Source organism: Nanorana parkeri, unplaced genomic scaffold, assembly GCF_000935625.1.
Source record: "Nanorana parkeri isolate BGI_ZX_2015 unplaced genomic scaffold, ASM93562v1 scaffold177, whole genome shotgun sequence".
In the NCBI taxonomy this organism is placed as follows: domain Eukaryota; kingdom Metazoa; phylum Chordata; class Amphibia; order Anura; family Dicroglossidae; genus Nanorana; species Nanorana parkeri.
In genome coordinates, this window is record NW_017306445.1 from 876574 (window position 1) to 899452 (window position 22879).

The following is a 22879-nucleotide window of genomic DNA, read 5'->3' on the forward strand; positions in this document are numbered from 1 at the left end:
TATCTGCAATTGAGTTCCCCTGTCTGTCCACCTGGCGTAGCCAAAATCAGGGGAGATCCAGCTCTCCTTGCTTAATTCTACTTTATGAATAATATTATGGACTGGGGATGCACCGAAATGTAATTTTGAGATCGAAACGGAAATTAAAAATAGAAAAATCTGTCAGGCCGAAACAGAAAATTACATTTTTTTTCTCCAACCTTCTTAAAAAAGTTAAAATTTAAATTAATTGATTTTTTAATTTTTTAATTTTTATTTTTTTTACTTTCCTTTCATGGGCTCTAGGTAAATATCAGGGGGCTAAACAGACCCCTGATATTTCCATTTTAAGATAGAAAAAGAGATTGAGGACACATAGTGCTAAATCTATTTTTCTGCAGTCCCTGTTATGAATGATCAGGAAGCCTCTATATTGAGTGTTCCTGCTCATTCATAAATTGTGGCTATAGTGTAGGTTACTATGTGGACAATCATGAATGAACAGGAAGTGATGTAGAACACTTCCTATCCATTCATAACTAGTACATAGTAACTCACTTTATGCCCAGTTATTTACAAACATTCAGCGATCAGCGGGAGGAGAGCTCTGCTTCCTGTGGCATCACAGAGCTCTCCTCTAATCACGGCTCTCTATCCTGACACGGGAGGCCGAGCCGGGAGGTGCAGGAGGAGAGCTCAGCCTCTTGCAACGCTGTCATCCTGGAACCCTCTCTCCTCCCTGCTGGGTGCTGGACGCTGCATCGAAAAGGCACAGACCAGCGCCCAGCGGGGAGGAGAGAAGCTGGACTGCACTGAATTTTCAGCCGCATTTTCAGCCATCATGGCACTTTTGGCATTTTGCCAAAAGTGCAATTTTCGGCTGAAATGTTTCAGCGGCCAAAATTTCAGTGCATCCCTATTATGGACAATACAGCAAAACAAGTGAAAACAATCCAAAGTGGATGGGTGCACCCAAAATGCCAAGATGTTCAAGAACACAGACAGAAGTATGCCCACCCCCACATGTACAAAACATCTACAACCAATTTGGCTCTGAATAGATGCAGCTTTAAAGTTTCATGCACTTTTAAAAATAAACATTTGCATTTTGTTATATGTGTGTATTGGGTGTTAACCCAATGCAGATTCTCAGGTTTTATATGTTCATTTCAGAAATGATCATATGTCTGACAATTGATTTAAAAGAAAACTGTATAGGCTGCATTCTGTTCTGTTGGAGGTATGGCACCCAGGAATCTTATGGTGCCTAGCTCCTGAGACATTTCATAGATGAAGGTAATACTTTATTATATCTTATATAAACAAAACAAAAGGAGCGCCTCCATAGTGTAAAATTGATTTATTGTGGATAAAACACACACCTGAAAAGGTACTTACAAACCAGCTGGTATAAACGAGCATGCAACAATATGATATCAGGAAACCATCAAGAAGAGAACACAAAATAAAGGTGAGGGAAAGGAAGTGCTGACCCTTCTTCAGTTGACGCGTTTCTGAGGACAAACCTCTTTCATCAGAAAGGTTCATTGAGGTTCTGATGAAAGAGGCTTGTCCTCAGAAACGCGTCAACTGAAGGTTGACGCGCACCAGCTAGACGTGCACCAGCAAAAAATGTATTTAGTATCGTTTCGTTTTGATTCGGATTTTGCTTTATTTCGTTTTTCGGAATTCGGGTCCGAAATTCGTTAGCGGAAATCCGTACGAACTTTCGTTTCTAATTCGTTTCGTTTGTTCGTTGCAGAAAAGTGACATTTAAGAGGGAAAAAAAGTTTTTTTGTTCTCAAATGTCACTTTGCTGCAATGAAAGTTCATCCAAAAAATTAAAGTTCGTCCAAAAAAAACGAATCGGAAATTTGGATTCGTTCTCATTCGTTATATCTGTCATTCGGAATTCGGATACATTTTCGATTCGGAACAAATTGCACGTGTCTAGTATTAGCACTTCCTTTCCCTCACCTTTATTTTGTGTTCTCTTCTTGATGGTTTCCTGATATCATATCGCTGCATGCTGGTTTATACCAGCTGGTTTGTAAGTACCTTTTCAACTGTGTGTTTTATTCACAATAAATCAATTTTATACTACGGAGGCGCTCCTTTTGTTTTATCAGATTTCCGGTTTCCCTTGACTGTGAGGAGCACACTTTTGTAAGACTATTTGCAGGAGCAGTTATTGTGTGTTGGTGCCTGTGATTTTTACATATCTTTATTATATATTATACAAGGTATGCATGTATACAAGTTAACATATCTTATTAATGTTTATGCTGTGTTATACAGTAATATTTTATTTACATTTTAGGTCACAAATCAACAGGCTAGTGTAAACTTGTACTTACTCCAGGAATAGACTTATCTGGCTTACCCTAAATGGGTTTTAATTATATGTATGTATTTTACTTATTTAAAGTAAATTATTTTATTTAAAGAATCCTGTATTTATTTAAAGAATCCTGTATGCAGATGATACCCAGATCTCCTTATTCACTCCTGACATGCATTTCTTCATCTGCCAAATATCTTTTGGTACTTGCTATCTCTACCATTCCTAGGGATGTTTTGAAAATGGTACCTAAAATTTAACCTGGATAATGCCGAGTTAGATACGTTACCTCCTTTACCCGCCAACCACTCGCAGTGGCTACTATAATTTTCTCCTGTCTCGTATTCCATAACAAGACTCTCACTTCTACAGTGAATCATGAACCCTGCTGCAAGGCTTATCTATCTCTCTCACCAATCTAGATTACATGTTTACATGTCAAACTGTGTGCTTATGACTTGGGGCCAAGCACGTGTTCATTTGTCATATATACATTTTATATTTTACATATTATTTATCAAGCTTTATTTACAGATAAATAAAATATAACCTAAAACCAAAATAACTTCAACTTAAATAAGAACATTTTTATGGAAACAGTGTCCAGGGGTAAAGCTAAACACTTGTTGACCTAGTTAGATAATATAAACTGGGTCTGCAAGTTATTCCATCATTATTACTGTACACACAAATATCTCAAACAAAACTAGCAAAAAAGAAGGAAAGATACGAGTCAGGGGTAAAGCTGTCAGGTTATAGGATGAGTTGAATGTATCACCTGTGCTATTACTGTTCTTTGCAACTATCAATGTCCCTAAACACATCAACATTATCATAATAAATAAATGCTAGAACATATTTTGAATCAATAGTGATCACATCTAACAACTGATAATTCTTAATCAGAAACAACCGATTAGCTGCCCACTTTACTATCATGTTGACTGTCATTTAAAGTGTGCCAGCCACATAAACAGAGACAAGGCAGTCATTAGGATTATTATTCTAGAAAAGGTAACCTAAACCTATACATGAGTAAAGAAAACAGTGGCATCACTATATGGCAGGAGACCATTGCGAGTTGACTGATAAGTTGAAAATCAGTTTCTTCTGTTGTGTATGGGTAACAGGTCCATTTTAATGTGAAGGTGTGAGATATGATATAATATCCATGTTTTAATCATGCATTATCTGGTGGCTTTAATTTGGAAAATCTTCCAGGAAAAGATGCTTAGTAATGGAAATTGAATGTGAATAGCTTTTTGCATTAAAGCCACTGAAGTATTGAGTGCTTTTCTTTCCCAGGGGAAATGTTTTCTCCCATCCATAAATAAGCAGAACATTTATAGATGCTGATTGTGAGGTCAGCATTGGCTCTTCCTTGTTCTTTATACAGTTGCCAATATTTGTAACTGTAGACATAGCTCTAGAAGGCTTTGCCTTCCTCAGATCTGTATTAACTGTTCTGCTGCAAAGAAAAGCAAACATTTGGTGCAGGCAAAGCTTCTGTTCAATCACTTCCAAGCTGAAATGTGCATTTTGTCCAACCATCCGATAAAACTTGGCAGAGACTATTTTATGAAGTACTGCTGTAGCATATTAAGGAAATCTATGTTTGAAAAAGATAATGTGTGATTATTAAACTTTCTATATTGCATTATGATGCTATAGTGCGTATTTTGTGACAATACACCTTATTCATTTGTAATTTATTATTTAAGACTTCCAAAGCAAGCATTACATGAATGTTAAATGGTTATGCAGAGATTGTCACCAAAGATGAGCAAGGACTAATGAAATTATACTGTTACAAAAAGTGTGAACATTATTCATAGTAGTGATCTGATTAAACCGATGTCACACTTCCCTGTGCGATAATCCAGCGCTGGGTTTTGCCTCCTGTCCAAGCTGCTCAGCTTCCTCCCAATCTGCTCTTTACCTCTCTATTAAAAGCCCAGCTCACTTGTTGCTTGGCGTTTGAGCAATGTGTCTACCTACTATAGCCAGACCCTCTTTGTCATTTTGAACTTGTTCCTGTGATCCTTCTCTTCCAGCAAGCAGATTATTTCACCAGCTTCATTAAACTCTAGCACCTGTGATCCCTGCAAACCTTTACTTACCTGCATTACTGCTCCCTGTGAGCCTGTACTTTCAGCATGTATATTGTTTCACCAGCTTCTGTGAACTCCAGCACCTGTGATTACTTGTGAGTCTTAGCTCTGCTTTTGTGACTGCTTGTACTTTCTACCTGCTCCTCCTGAGTGTCTTGCCAGCCGATCCATCACAGGTCCTCTGCAGCGCTGCAGTATACCAGCGCTCCTATTACTTTTATGTATGTACTTCTTTGTGTACTACATATCCTGTACTCTTGACCTGCATTATGTATACTTGCTTCACCCCCGCTGGCCTTTGAATCCTGAACCTCAGTGCTGCAAATAGTCTCTGTGTCTGTACGGGTGTATTAGAGGGGCGCAACCTGGAAGGTGTCTGGCAGCGCATTCAAGTTTAGAAACGTCACCAGATCACCAATTAAACTTGAAATCAGTCCATTTAATGACACAAAATTGTCATCCAAATGCTTTAATGGCTTGCATTTGGCTGAAAATTTTGTGTCATTAAATGGACTGATTTCACATTTAATTGGTGTGCTGGTGACATTTCTGAACTTGATGTTATTTCACGGTGCCATCCGTGGTCATTACAAACACCCACCTGGATTTTACCGGTTTTCACTAGAAACCGGTAAGGAGTGCAGCAAGATACATCTATACACTACTTGGCAGCGCAATCATCCTCACCATTAGAGGCTCTGTAGAAAACCCAGGCCTTCTTAGATTCTGCGCCTCTAGTGCGTCCCCGGTAATGCAAATACACCTACTCCCTGTATTCTCTGTGATCTGCATCCCAGCCACAATTTTTGCTCGCAACTTAAAGTAGCTTTGTGTGCCCCAGTACTCGGACCGTGACAACCAAAAAGAGAGCAACGCATTGGCAGGTCCTATATCAGTCATCCTGTGCTTCGGTGGGCTTGTGCATACATGGACTGTGCTGGAGTTAAAGGGAGGCAGATTAAAGTGATGGGGAGTGACTAGTAAGTAAGCTCAGGCTTGATTTTGGGAAAAGGTATACATGGAATATTCAGTGATTCCAAGGGTAAGGTGAGGTCAGTAAAATTTGCATGTAAAGCTATACTTCAGGCGAGCAGATAATTAAACATTTGAAATACACATATGTGAACTGTTATATCTACCAAAGGATATGTAATTCTGTCCAGCCCCTTTTGTATTCTGTACACCTCTTCCAGGCAGCACAACCAGTAGATTGACACAACATTCTCCTGTAAGATTAAGCAACACAGGGATGTCACCTTCTTGGCTGCAGCCTACTGTTTGGACAGTAGGCTATCCAATCAGCACCCATACTACCTTATACTGTACTTACCCATAATTCACCAGCTCTGCTGTCGTCATCAACATTTTCCCTGTGAATGCAGCAAAACCTCACTGACTCATATTGGTGGCCAACCCTGAGTTTGGGTCGTGTTGTGCAAGTGATGACTGAAGCTGATATCAAGGTCGAACGGAGCAGTTATGTTAGTTGTATGTATGTATATATCGTAGGCTACACAACTGCATTTAACTTTCTTTTCAGCCTGTAGTTCTATTTTGATAACAGTTCATTTATATTATTGTTGAACAGATATGCCAAAAGATTAAATTTCTCAAGAAAATGCGCATTCTGTCATGATATGAAAGCTAGTGACCATGACGCAATAGATATTTCTAGCTCAGTTGGTACACTTTCATTTGGTAATAATGTAACAGATTCAGTTGTACCACATAGGAAGTCCAATTATCAAGCTAAAGCATAGAAAACCCCATTCTAAGAAGAAAGAGTTTAAAGTCTAGGCAACTTCAAGGATGTATTCACACCACATTACACAAAAACTGCTTACTGTTTGCCAGAAAAGCTTGTACATTGGGATCCCTAATAGGGATCCCTAAGGCCTTCTGGTGGCCTTTTAGGCTGCTTATAGACATTAGGGTGGTGGGACATGCAGGACTTCAGGGCAGCAGATATTATCATCACTGCTTCATCAACTTCAAAGGTGGACACAGCTAACCAAGCAAGTTAATGCAAGTCCAAGGAGGTGGAGGGAGCAGGAGAAAGAAGCAGGCAGACATTGTTGTTGCTGAATTTTTTAGAGAAGAACAATAGCAACCAGGATTTTCTACCTGCCACCTTAAAGCTGGGCTCTGTACACAAGATTTTTTATATCTTTTGATTTAATATTCACTTACTCATGGAGTGTGGTCTTATTAGTCTTCTCTTTTCTGATAAGCATATAAAATCACTTCCCTTGGCATTACAGCTGCCACTGTTTCTGGCCTCAAAGCCAACCCCAGCACTGTGGTCATGTCATCACCCCCAAGTGTGCTTTTTCCGATTTGGACTGTGATGAGAAAAAATTAATATAGTAAGAAAAAAACTGTATTTTTAAAAAATGCTATATTTTTTATCTACAGTATTTGCACAAAATTAGGGGGCATTTATAACAGAGCAGATATTGCTCTCTTCAATACACTGCAGTACTACTCCACACCACGGCCTGCATTTGACAGCCCATTTATAAACTGCACACCGCATTGCAGAGCATGGTGTGTGTAAAGGAGTTATTTATGCTTAACACAACACTGGGCTTTTTTTAAAGCAGTGGTATAGCCGTGGTAAGTCTATACCACTGCTTTATAAATGGGTCCCCAACTATTCTCTTGTGAGTGTTTAGTTCAACTTTATATACCGTGTTTCCCCGAAAATAAGACACTGTCTTATTTTTTTTTCCATGAAAAAAGACACTGGGTCTTATTTTCGGGGGAAGTCTTATTTTTACCTGGCTGCAGCTGTCCGCTCTCCGCTCTGATGCCGTCCAGGGAGCCACCAGTCAGAAGTTCACAGCTGTGTTTCTAACCCTTCTCTTCTCTCCAAATGGGTATTTTTTTGCCATTCGTGTCCCCATTGGAGAAATTTCCCCTTATTTTCTGTCATGGTGAAAAATCAGAGACACGCAAACAATAAAAAAACAACTTATATAGGTTTTAAACCTTTTTACACATTATGCAAAACAAAACAAAAACGTGTTGGCCCGAATCCCAGTTTAAGATACAATTGCAAACCTGAAGTTAACAAGAACCACTTTTCTTCCTGTGAATTTTTTATATCTTAAGTTGCTTTGAAGTACAAGAAAATTGGGGTAAATAAAACCTTTACAGTTCGCAAGACTATTGTATATTCATGAATGTTTTTCTATAAGGTTTTATGTTGTCATAAATGAGTAGTGAAGCGAATATTGTGAACTTTCACTGTGTCATATAGAGTGTCACTTTGGTATTGTGAGTCACCATTGATGTGTCAATTATGAGCAAAAACGTTTTTTTAAAAAAGCTTTAGTAATAGTGTTAACCATTATTTTCAGAATTGTACTTTAGTAGTCAAACTAAAGAAGACATATTTGCATTGGTGTAAAAAATGTATTTGTTTTACAAGTAATATATAATGCTTTTTTGTGGTGCGTTCATTTTATTTTATTTATTGAGTTTCTACAAATAGCAGGGTGTGCTAGAGATCACATTCTATGTAAAGGATGTTTAATACCTGGCCAATCAGCAGGCTTGGGAGGCCTGCTGTACATGATGGGAGTGTTATTAAATATCTGAGGCACTTCCTGGCACATGGGTCTTCCCTCCAGGGTTTCACCCTGAGAGGATGCATCTGTGACCATCTGTCTTGTACTTAGGCCTTTGGTTGTGAGAACTTGTGGGGATCTTCCCTCCTGGGAGGCCTCCCTGACGTTACTGCCTGCTATGGAGTGCTGTGAGGGCTTGAGAAAGCAGAAGCGCAGTTGCCCCTCCACTGTTGGAGTTCGAAAGCACCACATGAACCTTTCCATTGCTATACTGTCTTGAATCCCAAAGGGTAATTCCACATTCGCATATGACTACACTGACCAATGAGAAGTGCTTCTGTGTAGAGGACCGAGGAAGCTATGCAAGTGGGCAGTGTGTATAGGGGGGGAGTGCAGCGGGTATTGGAGTGGGACGGGTAGTATGTGCAGGGTAGGAGTGCAGAGGGTATGTAAGTAGACACTATGTAAAGTAAAAGAGTGCAGAGAGTGTAATGGCAGGCATTATATGTAGGAGAGGAGTGTGACGGTAATGGGAGCAGGAAGTATGTGCAGGAAGGAGTGCAGTGAGTATAATAGCAGGCAGTATCTGTAGGGGAGGAGTGCAAAGGGTATGATAGTGGGCATCCAGTGCAAAGTGACAGATGCTTCTGATAATTCACCTCCTTTGCTCCAGATATTTACCTTCCCCATGCTCCCCTGCAATCCCATTTACCAGTTAGAGCCTTGTAAAATACATAGTACTTCCATCGGTAGGGGAAACAATTGCCTCTCACTATTGTTCCATGATGCAGTGCTTAGTGTCTGAGTGGCCAATCAACACCACTGAGAGTAGTCACATGGATGCAGGAAAAAAATTATAAACTGAGTGCAGCCCGAACCATCTATTTTTGCCTTGCCTATTTGGCACATAGAAAAAGACAAGGCAGTGAGTTCATTGTATGTGCAGGCAAACATGTTTAATGTACAACTAAAAATAATATCCTTCAACAACAGAAGTCCTTTTTTCCCCAAAACACATTGATTAACCAGAAAGCTGTCAAAATTGATGTAATAATCACATATTTCAAATTGCAATATTGAAAAATAGCACAGTAAAATCTGACAAAATGCTTATATTAAAGCAACACTAAACTCAGAAATTAAATTAAAAAAATAACTTCTATGATGTAAATAATAAATGACCGTGTTTTTTCTCATTGTTCAGCTCTAAATGCTCCAAAATCCGTTTTATGTTTCTCCAACCACAACTTTGTGCCAGAGGGTGGCTACTTTTCTTCTTCATGGTCCCTATGGGAGATGAACAGTAGCCACCCTCTGTGCTGATTCATGTGAAGGACTACAACGTGCTGAGGGCGTGTCTTCTCAGTCTCCACCCACAAATCCTCTGCTCTAGACTCTGCAAGGAGCGGGGATTTCTTGAGCTCTCCCACACTAATATGTGATCTTTGATTTCTCTCCTCCTGGCTTACCAAGGAGGGAGTGTGGGGGGAGCTGTTTGTGAGGAGGTTCAGCATGTGAGCTGTCATCAGCCTCATACTTTCTTCTGAGTCTCAGCACACATGCTGAATCTGGTCACACAGTCACAGAGGATACGGCTCCTACATTTTAAATAAAGTTGTTTTTCTGTGTAGATTGTGGTAAGCTTGATGTTTGTTGTAGATTTGTTGTAAGTAGTTTTGATAATTCAGAGCATTGCAGAGGAGATTACAAGCAGTGACACTGTCACAGTGTGTATATTGAGGAGAGGGAGGGGGAGGAGGCAGAGGATGATTCCTCTTTGCCTCATGTGAGTTGTAGGCAAAGAAAGATGTGCACATGACCAGAATCCGCATGCATGGCTCTTACTAAGTGACAGGAAGTGTGAGGGGAGAGAAGAGCCCCGGGAGTAGGCACAACAGACTTTCTAAAGGGATTAAAATAGTAAGACTTTAATTTAAAAATAAATAAATGTGGCTTTGGAGAATTTTCATTGTGTAGATGTGTATAAGTAGAAAAAAAGGGTTTTGTGTCACTTTAAATAACACTGCTGTATAAACAAGAGGTAAAATGTTAGACGTACACTGTAGCATGCATCACACAGCGTTTTTCATTTTAAGAATACGTAGAGACTTCTTTCAGTTTAGCCATTGTAAGGAAGATAATGACTCTCAGCAGTAGCTGGCCTGAAATTACTTAATCGTTGAAGTGAAATCCAATTCTACAGTGTGGCTGTCATGCTTTGCTCATTGCATTACTTGTTCTGTTCTGTGTATAATGAATGATTATGATCATTTTTGCCTGTGTTCTGTGGTGAATTATTGATGCAAATCTCAACCTAGAGATAAAAAAATGTTTTCTAGTTACCAGCCATAGCTAAATCCAGCATGGCAGTTAGTGCAGGGTGTACCAGGCAAAGTTTTCCTACAGATCACAAAACTTAATTTGTGCACACTATGCTTAGAAATAAACATGTAAGCATGAGGTAAACATAATAGCTTGATTAATGGTTTATGTCCAACACTAAGCATAACATGATGATAATAATAATGATAATAATAACAACAATAATACTTATTATTAGCACATGAACTCTGCAGCACAACTGACTGGCTCCTTGTGCTGCTTCTCCCTCTCCCAGACTGAGTTCTACTATTTAGGGGATTTCGGAAGGCTGATATCAAGTCAAATTCAGGTACTTACACTTGCATTAGTAGGACATGGCAGATTCACATTGAGGTCCAAGCATTGTGTTAAGCTTCATTTGAGTTCTGCACATTGTAAAATATAGCACAGAGCTCACTGAGCTATATAGGGTCCAAAGACTGCAATTAATTTCCAATTCAGAGCTAACCACAGCTAATACCATCACCAGTTTTTCAAGAACAAGGAATGCTGATTTCAAAGACCCCTGGACACTAATGTAAACTATGTGCATTCTTTCCATGATAAAATATTGCAATAACATATACACTTTAACCCTACTCCTGTGTCTGCTCTTGCATATACAAGTGCACATGGGTGCTCGTTGGGTTTCCTAGATGTGCAGGTTATTGTATAAGTGTATTTTAATGCACACATTAGGGGGGTGATTTACTAACCTAAACACACGGACGCACCAGGTGCGTGTGATTTTCACACAGCAAAACTTATTTATCAACCAAAAAGTCTCTAAAAGCATATTTCCACTAATGCCATATATGGAAAAATCATGCACATGATGCATATATAATGCTGCTTCACAGTTTAGACAAAAATGGTTAGCTCATGCATTTACATTCCTGCATTCATCAACGCAAGCAACACAGCATAGAGCTAATTTACACAACATCACCTTGCAAATTCATGCAGGGCTTTGCACAACACACCTGCTGGGTGTGTACACACTACAAAGGTGTTTAGATTCCACCCATAGATCATGCTGGGAGGGAACACACTACAGAGGTGTATACATGTTCGTGGTGTGTTTATAAGGTTAGTAAATCAACCCCTAGGTGTCAAGTGCTCAGTCACCCTGTATAAAAACCATAGATTGTCTGAAATGTGCATACTTGAGCAGTCTGGGATTCAGGAGTTCTGCAAGAATTGCTAGAAAACCTGGAGGTGGCTGCAAATCATACGTCTGTAAGCATGATGTGTTGTTGGTGATAGCAACAACACATCATGCACCAAATGAACTGTACCACAAAATATCATCAAACATTGCAGCAGATGTTATCTGAACTTGATACAGATCTTTACTAAAATATCAAATTGAATTTCTGTGAATATGGATTCCAGGCATGTGTCAGAGAGGTGCTTTTAAGTGGAAACTTTAACTAAAGTTTGCTTTGCTCACCTTTGGCTTTCCTGCTCATAACTTGGAAATTGCTCCAGGCTTAGTTTTTATGAAATACCAGTAGGCAAATCTAAAGTGGAGCAGCAACAACATTAGCAGATACTTGGTAGTGAGAAGCCCCAGGGCTCTGTTGGTCTATCTATTTCCAACATATAATGTTATTAAAATCTATAAAGCAAAATAATGATAGCTCTATAAAATTGATGGTAGTGGCTATATATTTATGGCCATCCAATGCTAATACCCAGTGTGCAGGTCCATTCAAGTGAAGAATGAAAGCAAAGGGTTCATCAGATTGGCCCTCAAGGAACCTTTAGAAGGTCAAGACTGAGAGTAATGCCAACTTGAACATAGCTGAGTGTCAAAATGAGCAAGTTTCCTATTGCCCTTTTATTGATTTATCCTTAGGGAGTTACAAAATTGAGAATTCCCAGAAACAAGTAATGGTTCTCTGCACAGAAAGTTCCCAACACATACATTTATTATCAAGAAGTGATTGACAATACATAAGTTTGTTTATAGATGTCATCAGAAATGTCTGTGTCTAATACAAAATAACAGTAGTAGGATCTCCTCTAGAGTTTTAGTTCAGTATACAAATATTTCATGAAAATCATAAGCAGGGAAGACGTATGGATCTTTTGACTATTTGAACAATGTTTTTTAAAAAAATATTAAACATTGAATACCAGTAGCAAGTTTAGGATATTAGACATATAGGGGTCTATTCACAAAGCTGCCGAGGGCAGCCGAGTGAATGACCGATCAGAAGTGAAGTGAGCCGAGTATGTATTTACCTCTCATGTACCTTTCGGCTTCCTTTTCAATATATTTGCAAATTAAAGAATATGTAAATATACATATACACACTACAGACTTACACACACAGTAATATGATAAATGATACAGCAGGTATAAAACCTGCGCACATCTAAGCATCTACATGGCTTATCTACATTGAAAGAGCAACTGCTATGGCAACTTTGGAAAGTAGTTAGGCTTTTCACATATTGTTTCCTAATTTATTTTATGAGTTCTTAGACCAAGAGTTGTTAAACTTGTTATGAAAAGGAAAGAACATATATTTATATAGCTATTAACTTTCATGTGTTTTTATATTATGGTAATATTTTAGCACAGAATGGAAGGTTATGGTAGATATATTTTGTGAGAAAAAAAATGCTTAGAATGTTCACATTTGGGGTTCATCAAAAACAACCCAACGTTTTGGCTTAGCTTTCCTGTATGCTCTGCCTTGCTTTCCTATCATGTCCAACAATTATTTATGCATGCTTTGCCTTTTTCTCAATGTCTTAGACTAAATTCCCTGTATATTCTGCCTTATGTTCCCAATATCTTACACTAGCTTTTCTATATGCTCTGCCATGAATGTGATGGTACACAATTTGTAGCTACACTATATGGTCAAATATTGTAAACACCCAACCCTCACACCTACCTCTATATAGCTAAAAGTATATGGACACCCCCAACAATAATTGAGTTGAGCTATTCCTAGAGAGATGTACTGTCATTGCTACAGAATGCATAGGCGTGTTAGACAATTGCAGCAACAGTTTGGGGAAGGTCTTTTTCTGTTTCAGCACGACTATGCCCTTGGCCTGCATAAAGCCATGAATACCTGTGGGGTAAATTGTAACAGTGACACACTTCAAAATCTTATAGAAAGTCTTTCCAGCAGAGTGGAGGTTCTTTTAGCCTCAAAGGAGGGTTGGAGTTAGGGCTAGAACCAAATTAATGACCCCAGTTTTGGAATAGAATGCTCAATAAGCTCATGTAAGGACGATAGTCAGAAGTTTATATACTTTTGACTATATAGTGTGTATCCCAAGGCAAGAAAACTAAACTCAGTGATGCTACCTGACGCTATGATGATATAAAGGTTTGATGAAAATTGCACAAGGAAGCTGTGAAGAGAAAATCATAGACCTTATTTATAAAAGCTAAATCAAACTTGATCTTGTCCAAAGTGTTGCAATAATTTGTTCAGCATAGATTGAAAATTGATGCCCACATTGTGATAGTATCTTGAGTAACTTTTTTTAGCAGTAGTTTTAATAATCTGGGCAAATTTCTTGGTTCAAGCGTGCTTGGCCAGGCTGAGTTGGGAAGAGGCTTATGACACAGGAACAGTCCTAGATCAAACTATATGCATTTGGGGTCCACTGATCCCCCACCTTTCCCACCCGTTCCTTCCCTAAGACATATCCTTGCTTCCCCTCTTCAGCAGATATGTTGTTTCTTTTTCCTTCATTCTTTTCTACACATTGATTTAATTATTTAGTTCAATTTTATTAACTTTTTTTACGAATGATGATTCAGCTGCCTAAATAATTCTTGTGAATGTATGTAAAGCAGTTATACACCATGTACTTGGGCTCATTTCATTGGCTGTCCCCTCCAGACAAGAGTCTCAGATTGGGTAATACCATATTGTTGGTCTTCATGATTATACTATTAGTACTTCTTCTTTTTAATTTTTTGACATGTTATGCACTTTGTATGCTTTGACTTTACATTCAGTCAATAAAGAATAAAAAATAAAAAAAAACGATGATCATTTGAGCATTTGGAATTGACAAATCATTTTAAAGTATGTGGGTACTTTAAAAATGTAGGAAATATAGCTTAGGAAGAAAAATGGTTTTATAAGTAAATCTTCCTGCTGAATGTCATTATTAATAATGGAAATCATGCATATCTTTTAATGGAAAGGAAAAACAAAAATGTTATAAATGAACATAAAACAACACACAAGCGCAGCTAAGTTGTAATGGCAATGGGCTTATTATACAACAAAGGACTAGAAATATAACAGTTAATCAAAAGCAATTTTTTTTATTTTAAAATAGTATGTTGAAAATTTTAGGGAAAATTGTATGTAAATAAAAAGCACATAATATTGTTTAACCTTAAACATGTAAAAAAATGTTGTTATAATACTTGTGGGGTGACCTTTGAAGTTAAACCTTCAGTGCCATTAATTTATAATTTTATACAAGATTAGACATGTAATAGTGTGTTAAATGGCTGTGGTTGGCATGGAATACCCAGTTAATGGTGCAGAAAAAATTAATGATGTCACATATGGCCCAGCTTAACTAAAAAACAACTGTAAAGAACTAAGCCACGCTCTAGTTTGTGTTTTTCTCTGTAAATATGCTAACTGTTGCTCTGCACCACCTCTCCCCTGACTGTTTGCCATGTAGATTATTTAGTGGCAATAACTTGTAACAGAATGCAGCAAATACAAGCACTTCATTACCAGAAAAGACTTGAGAAACAGTATTTATTTGCTTTTACAAATATAAAATACAGCACAATTACCAGCCTCCAGGTACTTAAGCTATTAACATTATGTACAGTGTGTGCACAGTATATAAAGCATTTTCTTTTCTCACAGAATGGAGTGCATATGAGGCTTTATAAACTAAGCAAGTTTCAATCAATGCCTGATTCAGGCAATTTTTTTTTTTTAGAATACGGACTAAAAATTTCTGGAAAGTTTTTTTTATTTCTGTCTGAGACCTGATATTTTGCCTCACTTCCTGTCCCTATAACACACCAAAGGAACCCTGTAAAAGACCATTTGACTACTTGCCAAGGGAAACTACTTTCTCTATGTGTATAGATTAACAGATATTTAAAAATGAGCTGTGTCCAGGTCTACAAGACCTTCCCTTGTGCAACTGTACAGTCTACACAAGTGGTATGTCCACCCCTGTTGGATGACACAGACTGCAATAAAACATTGTCAGAAGTTCTAACCCTTTCCACTCAATAAAAAATCTTCTTGTCTGTTCTTACATTGGAGAGATTTACCATCGCTGCCTATCATGACAAAAAGTGAACTGAAATCTACTCAAATAGGGACACAGACAGCAATAAAAACATGACAGCGGTTCTAACCAGACTCCAAAATGTAATGGAGCTGACCTTCAAAACAGTTGTGTTTCTTGAGGGCATGAGAAAATCTTTGTTAAATTTTAAACTTATAAATGAATAGACATAATAGGGTGGTCATGTGAACAGGTAGATTTTAGTTTACCAGATAGCTACAGCTAGAATGAGATGTTAAACAGGGAAGAAGCCATACACTGGCTTGCATAATTGGGAGCCTGTAGTGATCAGCCAAAAAAAATTATTAAACATTGCTGTTTGCCTAGATAACCTAATCCAGAAAAATGCTAATACTTGTCTTATGTTTATGATTATCTTATCTTATCAGTCATCCTGTTGTGTTTGTATTATGCACTGTGAAAGCATGGGCAATGTTTTTTTTTTTTTTTATCATACCTCCCACTATTGCCATTAGAAATACTGTATCTGAGAAAACCTGGCAGTGGAATATGTAAAGGACAGTTGGGTTTAATCTCAAATACCCCTAGAGTCCTCAGGATAAGGTCATCCACACAGCAAGGGCAGGGAGCCTTTTGGGCATGTCATTCCATGCATATATGGTGTTGCGGGGATGTAGACAGTGGACACACTCAGGCAGAGGAAATGCAGCAATGGAGACTGGAGAGGACTAAGTGCCAGTGAACTATGGATGGAATCTTGTTCTGTTTCTAGCACCAATCCAAGTTGTCAATGTAATTGTCTACTTTATGAAAGTGATAGTCATCCTTCTGTTCAAAGAATGTGTGAAGATGGAAGCAAGACTGCATAGCTGAACTAAGAACGCCAATACAAAGTGTTTTAGAATAAAAATTACTTTGTAAAACTATTTTGCATTGGGGTTCAGAGGCATAATACAATACTTTGTATTGGTGATCCAGAGCTAGCGAAAACGCTTCCTTGAAAACATTGCTGCCAAGGAGGTTCGACCACCTATTAACTCCAAGTGTTCACTTATATTATCCTCCAGCACTGTGAATGTTTAAGGGATGTGTTCAATAAAGACACGAGAAATTAGAATTGTTTGTGTGTTATCAGCTTAAGCACATTGTATGTCTATTGTTGTGACTTAGATGAGAAGGAGATCACATTTTATGGCAAATTACTGCAGAAATTCGGTTAATTCAAAGGGGTTCACATACTTTTTCTTGCCACTGCATGTGTATACAGTGGCTCCTTAAGCAATTTTCTTGGACTACCATTAGTTTTTTTATTCCAACATGTATTCTGTCAAAATTAAAAGGAAGAGCTATGAAAAGCAAGGCAAATGTTCCGGGATAAATGGCAGCTGGAGTATTTTTGCTAAATAATAATTAAAAAATCAAAATTTTTTATGCAATAACTATGTAGCTGTACTATGAGTGAGAATGTTTGTCAGTGTGGCCTACCTGAACTTGAGTTGTACATGCCCGGTATAAAGGAATAAATAATACTCTTTAACCACTTTAAGGACCTTAGATGTAGGAGATTGCCATGCGCAACTGCTCCAGATTATGTCTGCTCCAGTTTTGTCCCCAATGTATGTATTGCATTGTTACCTTAAGTAATGACAAAGTTATTGCTGAATAAGCAGGCCCATAGCAGAAATATACAAGTTGCTCATTCCATAAGGGATATAAAGGTACGAGACCTGAAGTTGTTAACATTAAACACTTTTTAATGCTCACACATTCTTGGTATTGATTGTAATTTGTCAAATACGACAGGTTATTGCAAACAATAATGAAAACAGTTGCATGCTATCTAATGGCCATGTATAACCATAACTTTTGCTGCTCGTCTAGATACATTCTCATAACAATTATACTATTTTGAATAGACCTAAACAATAGCAATGTATTTTTTCAGTGTGTGTTTATGAGAACAATTTGGAGTCCAGAGGGTACAGGAAAATATTTAAAGAATATGTCCATTATAACTTACATTTCAGCTATAGGTGATAACAGGCAAGTTTACCCATTCACTGAAATCTTAGATCTCTGTAGGAGTACAGCAGTGAAATGTTCGTCATAGCTGATGTCTCATTTTTCTACTCATCTAGAATTTTTGAGTGTTGTTCCCAGTTTTTCTATATTCTCTCTTATATTGCAGTTTCCACATTGAATGATACAATGAAAACTCTTATTACTGAAATAAGAACATGAATAGCATGAATAACATGAATACCCATACCCATTTACTCCAGGTCACACCTGACTACTCGGAAGATAGCGCTCTCCTTACCCCCACCCTTCCCCCCACCTCTCCAACATCGCTTTCCCCTTTCTGCCTTCTTCTTTCCTATCCACCTCTTGCTTCCTTAGGCCCCCTTTTTTTTCCCCCTCTTTGGGATGCTAATAAGTATGCCTGACTGACCCCTAAGGAAGTTTCCCTCTCATGATAGCTTGATACGTGGCCAGCTGTCTGGGTCACTGATCCATAATTGTTGATTATGTCACACTGTCATGTGATACTCATGCCACTAACATGCTTTAGTGTACATTTCTGTAACAATGCTACATTCTTGTTTGAAAATGCCAAAAATCAATAAAATACTTTGAAAAGTAAAAAAGAACGTGAATAGGTACAACAGAATATCAGCTTTTAATTTTTAAATAGTGTCTGTATGCGATGGCGTAGTGAGCATTCATATTCATGTTGCTATCTCATATTGCCTGTCGCTATGGCAGCTATACAGCACCTCATAGCTAATGTTTGCCAATTAGATGGAAGTTGACAAACACTAACTTGCTGTGTGTAAAATCTCCAGTAATTATTGACAGTTACATCCAGTAATCTAGAGCATAAGATGTGCTATTTATCTTTGGAAAAAGCATACAATCTCTGTATGTTTCACGTTTAAATAAAGCAAACAAAGCATGAATGGCACTGACGTACTGGTATGTTCAAACAGGTTGATGAAAACAAAATAAAAAAAGGAAAGCAAGATCAAAAATTGATTCACTGGGGGATGATTTACTAACCTAAACACACGCACGCACTAGGTGCGTGTGATTTTTACACAGCAAAACGTATTTATCAACCAAAAAGTCTCTAAAAGCATATTTCCACTAATGCCATATATGGAAAAATCATGCACATGATGCATATATAATGCTGCTTCACAGTTTAGACAAAAATGGTTAGCTCATGCATTTACATTCCTGCATTCATCAACGCAAGCAACACAGCATAGAGCTAATTTACACAACATCACCCTGCAAATTCATGCAGGGCTTTGCACAACACACCTGCTGGGTGTGTACACACTACAAAGGTGTTTAGATTCCACCCATAGATCATGCTGGGAGGGAACACACTACAGAGGTGTATACATGTTCGTGGTGTGTTTATAAGGTTAGTAAATCAACCCCATTGACTCCGAATTCTAATTTAATTTTTCCATAATATGAGAAGTTAAAGTGACAATAAACTCAGAAGTTAAACCTTAAAAATACATCCAAGTAGATTACCTATTTACAAAAATGTACCTAATTTGTGTATCACTCAGCTGTAGATCCTCAAATCATCTCTGAATTGGTGCTGACACTGCTTCTGGACGGTGGCTACTTTTGTTCCTCATGGTCCCTGTGTGTGTTGTAAAGTAGTCACTGATCCAAGCCCGCTCCTATGATGGACTATGATCTTAATAGAAATAAGTAGACTAAACATAAGATTATAGTCTATCACACACATAGGGACCATGGGGAACAAACGTAGCCACCCTCCAGAAGGAAAGACAGTGTCGGCACCAATTCAGAGATGATTTGAAGATCTACAGCTGAGTGATACACAAATAAGATACATTTGTGTATTTGTGTTAATAGTTAAAGGTAATTGAACACATTTTTAAGATTTAACTACTTAGGCAACAATTCCCACTTTTTTATTAATTAATCCTTATATGTATTTTATTTTTATTTACAAGTACACATAAATTGCACATGCACACAGATAATTGCATTAGAGCTATGCAGAGCACAATAACAGGTGCCTGGAATTGTATCCTAAAACCCTAGTGAAAATGTGAAATAAAACAAAATAGCAGTTTTATTTTTAGCTATCTATACATTTGTATGCATCCAATTTGAATATTTTTGTGAGAGCCACAGATCGGAACTACTTTAACAAAGTCATATATACTTCATGTCTAAAAATGTCTGCCAAATTTCCTGCCAGTTTCTGACTGATTGCCATGGACATCAAACGTTCCCAATACGTTTTAGGAATAAGGTACATTGTGTACATTATACCCAATTGTTAGGTTCTAAGCCAAAATAAGCTCACCCACGTATAATCATTACACTTTTTGTAAAAGCCCTCATTGTGGATAATCTATCTATCCATCTATCTATATATTATCTATCTATCAATGTATTTATCTATCCATCTATCTATCTATATATTATCTATCTTCCTATTTATCTATGTATTATCTATTTATTTATCTATCTATCTATCTATCTATCTATCTATCTATCTATCTATATATCATCTATCAATTTTTCTATCTATCTATCTATTTATTTATTTACCCAGCTATCTATATATTATCAATCAATCTATCTATCTATCTACCTATCTAATCTATTCTTGAATTTGTATATACTTATGTAACTCTAAAATCAGCAACACCTTAATAGCAGTGTTTAATAAATGTGGGTTTCACATTGCTTAAGTATATTATTAGCTTCCCAAATGCTTGGGTATGAAAAAAGGTTTCCTTACATGTTTCTATAGAGACTCAGCAGACCAATGAATCTTAAGCAAGTATGTTTTTAAAATGAGTTGGCAGAATATAGAATCATTCTTTTTTGAGGCCTCCAGCAGATAAATCTAGCCACTTTTGTTTTATTGCAATACTTTCATTATTATTCTTCAAAGCATCTGTCATATGTATTTAGTATATATCCCACCTCAACCTAACCACTGAACCATCACGTTCTTAAACAATTCACCCCACACAGCTACCTCCTCATGTATCACGTCTCCCTCCCTTTTAGATTGTAAGCCCTCAGGGCCAGGGCCCTCCTTACCATCTTGTCTTGAATTGTATTGTGATTGTAATGTCTTCCTTATATTGTAAAGCGCTGCACTAACTGTTGGCGCTATATAAATCCTATATTATAATAAAAATATGAATATTTGTTATTCTTGCTAAGGGATTAGCACAGCCTGAATGTTCTTTTAAAAGTCAGCTTCTGTCCCAGCCTGAGATTTCGAAAATAACAGACATTTCAAGGAAAGCCTGGGACTGATTTATAGCACTGGTGGAAAGGACGGCATAGGTTAAAACAAGCCAGACTCCAACTTGTATGTTTCTAGTACCAGTCAGATAATGAAAACTGACAGGTTGCTATGGGCACTATGCCTAGCCTACGTACCTCCACTTTTAGAGCAAATAGACTATTATCTAGAGTATTCAGGATCTATAAAACTTATTGGAAAGGTCAGTTCACATATAAGCGATTTCTTCCCATAGAGATCTATTAAATAACTGTATTCATTTTCTAACCCTTTCTTATAAAAATTACATTTTGATGTACATGAAAGTATAGCACTTACAAGGTTTTCAATTGTAATAGATTAATGCTATTAGGAATCATTATTTTTTTTTAAAGAAAAGTAGCAAAGTAAAAGCTAAGGTTTTACCCATAACAAATTGTTTTCATGCCCGGTAATAAGGACAGCTAAAATCTGAAAACATTTAACAGCACATTTTTTCATTACTGTACTCCAGTTAAAGTGACCCTCTCTATTTTTAGTGGCCACAGGTTATGCTGCCAAATATGAATGGCCAACTTACTGACATTTCACTGGTGCAAAACTGGTGACCCTAAGGTACATGGTACAGCACACATGTCAAAGACTCCTCTGCCCTTCCTGAAAGTCATGTGTCACTGCTCTCTGCATGCGTCAGCAGCCTGTGGAAGTAATTATAGATGGAGACCCCAGATCAGGGATGGGCAACTCCGGCCCTCCAGCTGCTGTGGAACTGCAAGTTCCATGAGGCACTGCAAGACTGACAGTTAAAGACGTGACTACCAGAGACAGAGACATGTTGTGATTTGTAGTTAAAGCACAGCTGGAGTGGCAGAGTTGCCCTCCCCTGCCTTAGATACTACAAAAAGTCAATGTGCATAGCTGTAACAGAACTGGCAAGTCTACTTAGGCAGTATTCTTTGAAAAAGAAAGATTGCACTTGAAACCAGTGACGTATCCAGGGCATGGCAAAATGCCCTGGGCACCACTTGAAGGGGGCGCTGCTACGTGGGTCAGCAAAAGTTTGCCAAACCACAGAGACAGCCTCCTTTTTTTTTGCTCTGGCAGCCATCCTGCTGAGTTCCTGGCAACCAATGATGCCAGGAACCAGGGTGGGACACCATAGGCCCATTTTATAGTACACACACCTCTGCTTAAAACAACAGTTGGGCTGGAATTTGAAGGTGCCCTTCTGTCTGCATGCTTGGGGAATGAAAAGTTTCAGTTTATTGAATAAAATGGCAATGCTACTCAAACAGCCAAATCCAGAGTTCAAACACATTACAATAGTCAGTAGGCAGTTATTTAACTGCCAAAAGATTTGTAAATGAATCCACATCATTTTGTAAACTACTCTCACCCACAGGGCAACATGGCTCCATTGCATGAGGAGGACTCAACCCTACTGATGCCCTCCTTGAGTTATATAAGTCTTTTAAGACCAAGCAAGCACCTCATTCACCCACCCTTCAACTCACAGAGCAGCTACACCCACTACAAGTCTGATTTTAACTTAAAGTGAACCTCTGCCCTGGCTATGGTCATTCAAGTTTTTACATTTTCTAATCAAGCAGTGAATGAACTTTAAACAGAAAGGCTGCAGGCACTTTGGAGTAATAAATCCTTAAAGTTCACAACAGAAGTACACGAGTTGTTGAAGTCATTCTCCATGCCTCCCAACTTTCTAAGATGAGAAAGGCGAACACCTAGCAGTACACAGTATGTTGTCAATTGACACACCCCTGCCATGCCTTCAGTTACACAGACCAGGAAGAATTAATATGCAAAAAATGTATTGGTTAAACCCACAAATGCTTTATTACCAATATGTCTCCTTTATACTGGCTTTATAAAATGACAAATGCAATGATTCAGAGGTGTAATGAAAAGTTATTGCAGTTTA